The sequence below is a fragment of the Manis javanica genome, chromosome 5 (assembly GCF_040802235.1).
Source record: "Manis javanica isolate MJ-LG chromosome 5, MJ_LKY, whole genome shotgun sequence".
In the NCBI taxonomy this organism is placed as follows: domain Eukaryota; kingdom Metazoa; phylum Chordata; class Mammalia; order Pholidota; family Manidae; genus Manis; species Manis javanica.
This window is the reverse complement of record NC_133160.1, coordinates 70,176,758-70,184,933: the sequence shown is the minus strand read 5'-3', so window position 1 is coordinate 70,184,933 and position 8,176 is coordinate 70,176,758. Positions and strand designations below refer to the sequence as shown.

At 36.3% G+C, this 8,176-nt stretch overlaps 1 protein-coding gene across 1 annotated transcript in view; it reads left to right on the top strand.

Annotated features, from left to right (window-relative positions):
• The first annotated feature begins 7,650 nt into the window (after positions 1-7,650).
• Positions 7,651-8,176, top strand: part of ADAD1 (adenosine deaminase domain containing 1) — a 183,949-nt gene continuing 183,423 nt past the window's right edge. Inside the window, exon 1 of the mRNA XM_073237074.1 lies at positions 7,651-7,736. The gene's annotated coding sequence lies outside the window, so the exon portion shown is untranslated. The remainder of the gene's footprint in view (positions 7,737-8,176) is intronic.

The following is an 8,176-nucleotide window of genomic DNA, read 5'->3' as shown; positions in this document are numbered from 1 at the left end:
GTGAACACATAAAACTCTTAGAATAAAACATAAGCAAAGCTCTCTTGAATATAAACTTCAGCAATTTTTTTCTGAACACATCTCCTCAGGCAAGGGAAACAAAATAAAAAATGGACAAATGGGACTACATCATGCTTAAAAGCCTCTGTACAGCAAAAGACACCATCAGTAGAACAAAAAGGCATCCTACATTATGGGAAAATATATTCATAAATGACATATTCGATAAGGGGTTAACATCCAAAATACATAGAGAATTTACATGCCTCAACAAACAAAAAGCAAATAATCCAATTAAAAAATGGGCACAGGATCTGAACAGACACTTCTCCAAAGAAGAAATTCAGATGGCCAACAGGCATATGAAAAGGTGCTCCACATCACTAATTATCAGAGAAATGCACATTAAAACCACAATGCGATATCACCTCACACCAGTTAGGATGGCCACCATCAAAAAGACAAACAACAAATGTTGGCAAGAATGTGGAGAAAGGGGAACCCTCCTACAGTGCTGGAAGGAATGTAAATTAGTTCAACCATTGTGGAAGGCAGTATGGAGGTTTCTCAAAAAATGAAAAATAGAAATACCATTTGATCCAGGAATTCCATTCCTACTAACTTACCCTAAGAATTCAGGGGCCCAGTCTGAAAAAGACATGTGCACCTCTATGTTTATCACAGCACTATTTACAATAGGTAAGAAATGGAAGCAACCTAAGTGTCCATCAGTAGATGAATGGATAAAGAAGAGGTGGTACATATACACAATGGAATATTATTCAGCCATAAGAAGAAAACAAATCCTACCATCTGCAACAACTTGGATGGAGCTAGAGGGTATTATGCTTAGTGAAATAAGCCAGGCAGAGAAAGACAAATACCAAATGATTTCACTCATCTGTGGAGCATAAGAACAAAGCAAAAAACAAGAAACAAAATAGCAGCAGACTCACAGAACCCAAGAATGGACTAACAGTTACCAAAGGGAAAGGGACTGTGGAGGGTAGGTGGGAAGGGGAGGGAAAAGGGGAATAAGGGCCATTACAATTAGCAAATATAACATAGAAGGGGCACGGGTAAGGCAGTATAGCACAGAGAAGACATGTGGTGACTCTATAGCATCTTAGAACGCTGATGGACAGTGACTGTAATGTGGTATGTGGTGGGGATTTGATAATGGGAGGAATCTAGTAACCACAATGTTGCCCATGTTATTTATATTAATGATACCAAAAAAAAAGAAAACTATCATTATGACCCACCAACACCACTTCCAGATATTTATATGTAGAAAATGGAAACATTAACTCAAGAAGGTATATTCATCCCGTATTCACTGCAACATTATTTACCACCATCAAGATAAAGAAACAACCTATGTGTCCATCAGTGGATGAACTGGTAAACAAAATGAGGTATATACTATGTGTAATATTATTCATCGACAATAAAGAAGGAAATCATGCCATTCGCAATAACATAAGTGAAGCTTGAGGGTATTATACTAAGTGAATTAAATCAGAGATATATAAATACCATATGATTTCCCTTACATATGTAATAAAAAATCTTGGTTACACAAATGAACAAAATCAGAAACAAAAAAGGAATAGTCACAATGGATTCCACAAAAATAGAATTACTAGAGAATTCTATAAAAAATTATATGCCAATAAACTGGACAACCTAGAAGAAATGGACAAATTCCTAAAAAATATAATCTCCCAAGATTAACCCCAGAAGACAGAAAATCTGAACAGACCAATTATCAGTAATGAACTTGAACTGATAATCAAGACTCCCAACAAACAAAAGTGTAGAACCAGATAGCTTCCCAGCTGAATTCTACCAAACATTTAAAGAAGAACTAATACTCATCCTTTTTAAAGTATTCCAAAAAGTAGAAGAGGAGAGAATACCTCCAATCTCATTCTATAAGGCCTATATCGCTCTAATACCAAAACTAGATGAGGACTACAAAAAACCAGAAAATTACAGACCAATATCCATGATGAAAATGAACGCAAAAATCCTCAACAAAATACTAGCAAATAGAATTCAAAAATACATCAGAAGGATCATCCATCATGATTAAGTGTAATTTATTCCAGGGATGCAAGGATGTTACAATATTTGTAAGTCAATGTCATACACAACATTAACAAAAAGAAGGATAAAAACCATATTATCATCTCCATAGATGCTAAAAAAGCATTTGACAAAATTCAATATCCATTCATGATAAAAACCGTCAACAAAATGGGTATAGAGGATATGTACCTCAACATAATAAAGGCCATACGTGATAAACCCATAGTAACATTATACTCAGTGGTGAGAAGTTGTAAGCTTTTCCTCTAAGGTCAGGAACAAGACAAGGCTGTCCACTCACAACTTTTATTCAACATAGTACTGGTGGTCCTTGTCATGGCAGTCACACAAGACAGAGATCAACGTCATACAAACTGGTAAGGAAGTTAAACTGTCACTATTTTCAGATGAGAAGATATTATACATAGAAAACCCTAAAGACTGCAATAAAAACTATTATACGGCCCCCCGTGCGCCCGCCGGTGCAGCAGCACCTCGAGGAGGCCGGCGGAGGTGCAGTGGATGCACACCGACTTGCGGGGCGGATGGCGGGGCGGGAGGTGGTCCCGGGGCCGCAGCAGGAGGCGGGAAGGGCGCACGCCCCGCAGCCGGCACCGGGCCTGGACCTGAGACGCGCGGCTCCACCCCTGGTCGATCCCGCGGCGGCGCCGGCCGAGGAGGGCGGCCGGGATGTTGGTGGGCGGCCGCGACGAGGAGCGGCGGAAGCTGGCCGACATCATCCACCGCAGGAACGCCAACCGGCTGGACCTGTGCGAGACCAGCCAGCCCGCCGAGTACAAACCTAGGCTTGTAGCTGTTGCTTCTCCTCATACAACCTTCGAACCTGCACAGGAAGCCGAAGGAAAACTGAACTCGATGAAGAGATAATCCACAAGGAGAAAATTACCCCCTGTGGAGCTGGTCTTCCTAACTCAGGATGCTGCTGAGACAAATGGAAAACAACATGATGACTCCCACTGTACACGGAATTCCTTATGCCCACTACCTGAGAAGGTTTGTCATATTTAATTATGTGCAACAAACATAAAATGTTTCTATAGTAAAATTATATAAAATGCCTAATATTATGTAATTTCTGAAAAAAAGTTTCATAACTGACGCTCAATAGAAAATATGTTTGAGAAATGAACTTAAACTTTAAGGGAAAATAAAGAATTATTATAAGTACAGTTTTTGTCATTACATCTTCAACTACCCTGAAAATGCTTCCAGCAACAGGCTAAGACAGAATTCACCTTCAAGTATTTGTTGACAAAAACTTTCTAGACTGCACAAACACACCCGCACACATCAGATGGGTGTGACAAACAGCAAGTTCTGCTTACCCTAGTCAGAAGAGAAAAGTTACCAAATTTGATTACAAGAAACATGAAACAAAGTCTGTAAATAAGTAATAAAAGTGGAAGTTAGGGATTATCACAAAAAGCACATGTCATGGGGCACCGGGGCCAGCTTCCCAGGCTTGCCCGCAGAGCCCAGCCCTCCTCCTCCCTGGGTTAAATGTTAACATCAAAGATCCTAGCCTCCCCCTCGCCCATAATGGAAAGAAAAATCTTGAAATCAAAGCCTAATGTGTTAGTGACTTCTATGGAATACACTGGCTAAGAGCTAAGCCAACCAAGAAACATGAAGAAATCAAAGTGTACTTCCTGCAAATTTAGCAAAACCGATGGAGTGAATCTTTAAAAGAGGCAGGAATCATATTCCTCTGCTCTTTGATACATCACATTTCTTTTGGGGGCTATAATTTCAAGTAATTAAAAAAGGCATAAAAATGGTGAATAAAGTGAACTAGAAAAGTTAAAAAAAATTTTTTTTGAGTATTGTTAGTACAAAGACAATTAGGCAATGGAGGAAAGGTCTGGCCAAAAGCAATCTTAAGACGCTAAAATTACCTGAAGATCAGTAATAGGGGCACAATAAATAAATGCTCAGTTTTCCAGAGTTTGGCTTGAAATTTTAGTATTAATTTACTAAATGACTAAAGTGTATTATAGGATTATCCTCAATTTTTTAAACTGTAGGTAGTATTTTGTGTTACTTTTCATGACTTATTAGTGGCCCACTGATTAATATGCATTTGTTATATTTCTCCCAAAAATCCTAAATAAAACATGGAAGCTGAGAAAGTTAAGTTTCACTTAAAAGCAAACCCACTCACAGCCACCTACTCCTCTGTGAGAAGTCATTGGTGAGATAGAATACAGTTTGATATTAATAAATTCTATGGAGAAATAAGGATTTACATTATTAGAAGAAGTACTTACTATAACATGTTAAAGACTTTTTACTTCTCTCCTTAATATAAAAGTGGCAGTTACCAAAGGGAAATAACAATATAGAAAAATGTTAGATTATTTCCATTTTAATGTAGAAATGAATCTAAAGAATTTGCTGCATAAATAATATGGTAGGACAGTGTGCTATGAATCTAAATTTATCCTTCGAAATTATAATGAATAATAATGGTGAAAAAGTTTTAGAGTAGTGATGGAATATACTGATTTATAATGGATTAGACTTTTAGAAATTTTAGACAGTAAAAGCTTAGGAAAGGGGTACATGTTTTCATCTAAATAGAATGAGATGTCATTGCCTAAATTAATAATGCAAACTTGAAAAATAGCCCTAGGTTCAAAAGACCAATTATAAAATTCTTTTGTAAACAAACTATATTCACATTTTTCATGAACAATTATAACTACTAGTATTTCTCCATTAATGTTCAATTTATAAAATGGCAAACATTTTCAAATGAAATTTAAATAATATTTAAGTTTCTAATGATGGTAACTTACCTGCAAATAAGTCTTATTAATGACAAGGATAAGAATACAGGAACAATTTGTATCTATGCAAATGAAAATCTAAATGGGAGAAAAGTTATTTATATCTTCTAAGCAATAAAATTATGGACAGATACCAATAAAAAAACTATTATAACTAATAACTGGGTTCAACAAAGTTGCAGGATAAAATAATTAATACACAGAAATCTGTTGCATTCCAATATACTAAAAGTGAACCAACAAAAAGAGAAATCAGGAAAACAATTCCATTTACAATTGCATCAAAAAGAATAATATACCTAGGAGTAAACCTAACCAAGAAGATGAAAGATGTCTACTCTGAAACTGTAAGACACTCATGAGAGAAATTAAAGAAGACACAAATAAATGGAAATCTATCCCATGTTCCTGGATAGGAACAATTAATATTCTTAAAATGGCCATCCTACCCAAAGTAATCTACAGATTCAGTGTAATCCCTATCAAAATACCAACAGCATTTTTCAATGAACTAGAGCAAATAATCCTAAAATTCACCTGGAACCACAAAAATCCTTGAATAGCCAAGCAATCTTGAGAAAGAACAAAGCAGCTCAGGGTATTATGCACACTAACTTCAAGCTATACTACGAAGCTACAGTGATGAAAACAGGTTGGTGTTGGCATAAGAACAGACCCACCCCAGATATAAATCCACACATATATAGTCAATTAATACATGATAAAGGAGCCATGAATATACAATGGGGAGATGTTAGCCATCATAACTAGTGTGAGGTGAGATCTCATAGTGGTTTTAATTTGCATTTTCCTGATAATTAGCAATGTGGAGCATCTTCTCATGTGCCTGTTGGCCATCTGAATTTCTTCTTTGGAGAAGTGCCTGTTCAGATACTCCAAGGAGTTTTTAATTGGGTTATTTGTTTTTTGGGTGCTGAGGTATGTGAGCTCTTTATATGTTTTGGATGTCAACCTTTTATGGAATAAATCATTTACAAATATATTCTCCCATACTGTAGGATACCTTCTTGTTCTGACAATGTTATCTGTTGCTTTCAGGAAGTTTTTAGTTTGATGTAGTTCCATTTGTTCATTTTTGCTTTTGTTTCCCTTGCCTGAGGAGATGTGTCAGGAAAAGTTGCTCACAGCATGGTTTACTGAATCTTTTAATCCTGCTGTTGAGATGTACTGCTCAGAGAATAAGATTCCTTTCAAAATTACAACTTCTCACTGACAATTCACCTGGTTACCCAAGAGCTCTTATGGAAATATATAGTGAGATCAGCAGTTTTCATGCCTGCTAACACAACTTCCATTCTACAGTCCATAGACCAACGAGTCATTTCAATTTTCAAGTCTTACTGATTAAGAAATGCATAAGGCTACAATAAGGCTACAGCTGCCATAATTTGAGATCCCTCTGATGGATCTGGGCAAAGTAAATTGAAACCTTCTGGAAAGGATTCATGTTTCTAGATGCCATTAAGAATATTTGTGATTCATGGGAAAGATCAGAATGTCAGCATTAACAGGAGTTTGGAAGATGTTAATTCCAACCTTCATGTATGACTTTGAGGAGTTCAAGACCTAAGTGGAGGGTGTCACTGCAGATGTGGTGGAAATAGCAAGAGAACTAGAATTAGAAGTGGACCCTGAAGATGTGACAAAATTGCTGCAATCTCGTAACACTAAGAGATGAAGAGTTGCTTCTTACGATTGAGTAAAGAGAGCAGTTTCTTGAGATGGAATCTACTCCAGGTGAAGATGCTAGGAAGATTGTTGAAATGACAACAAAGGATTTATAATATTGCATAAACTTAGTTGACAAAGCATCAGCAGAGTGTGAAAGGATTGACTCCAATTTTGAAAGTTCTACTGTGGGCAAATTCTATCAAACAGCATCACATGCTTCAGAGAAATTGTTTGTGAAAGGAAGAATCAGTTGATATGGCAAACTTCATTACTGTCATATTACAAGAAATTACCACCACAGCTACCACAACCTTCAGCAACCACCACCCTGATCAGTCAGCAGCCATCTACCCTGGGGCAAGACCCACCACCATCAAAAAGATTGTCACTCACTGAAAGCTTAGATGTTAGCATTTTTTTAGTAATAAAGTATTTTTTAATTAAGATAAATACCTTCTTTAGATATAATGCTATTGTGCATTTAATGGACTACAGTATAGTGTAAAACTAACTTTTATATTCACTGGGAAAGCAAAAAATTCATTTGATTCACTTTATTACAATATTTGCTTTATTTCAGAGGCCTGGAATCAAAGTTTTAATATATCCAAGGTGTGGATATACTGTATATTTGAAAGTTGCTGAGAGTAGATGTTAAAAGTTCTTATCACTGGGAAAAAAACTTTCATAATTATCCATGATTTTGGATGTTAACTGGACTTATTGTGGTGATCCATTTACAATATAGACATATATGGAATTGTTCACCTGAAACCTATGTTATGTATCAATTATATCTCAGTAAGAAAGAATGAAAATGTTTAACTGGGAAACATTAAAAAAAAATCCCACAGTAATAACTGCTTCAGACAAGATCCAAAGGTGAATGAAAATTAATGAGTGAAACTCCAGGCTGGAACAGGATATATACATAGCCTCAAGTTATCTCCCTCAAAATATTTATTAATATGTTGGTTTTAACATGTCCACAAATTTTGTGATACTCACCTCTGTTTCCCTCCCTTTGCATGCATGCTAGACGTCTAAAAAATGGAGTACAGAAAAGGGAAAACAGCAACTTTCCAGTGAAGAAACTTGACAAACACAACCTTAACCAAGTCCTCAAGGCTAGCATCACCAGTAAATTATCACACTCCCTGATATGCCTTGAGAACTTTACCTCTGAAGTAGTCTCCCCAAAGATTCTCAGCTCTTGCATAAACATGAGAGAACATTAGGCAAACCCAGATTTTTCAAAATTATTAGGTACTCTTCAAAAGTATCAAAGGACTAAAAAACTATTAGAGACCACAGAAGACTAAGGAGATGTGACCACAAAGTAAATGTGATTTGAATCCTAGAAGAGAAAGTATTAGTTGAAAAACTAATGGAATCTGAAAAAAGTGTATAGTTAGCAATGTTGTACCAATGTTAACTTAAGTTTTGTAGATATGCTGTGGTTATGTAAGGTGTTAACATTAGGGGAAACTGGAGGGAAAGGGATAGAGGAACTCTGTACCATCTTTACAGTTCTGTAAATCTGAAATTATTTCAAAATGAAAATTGTATATATGCTTTAT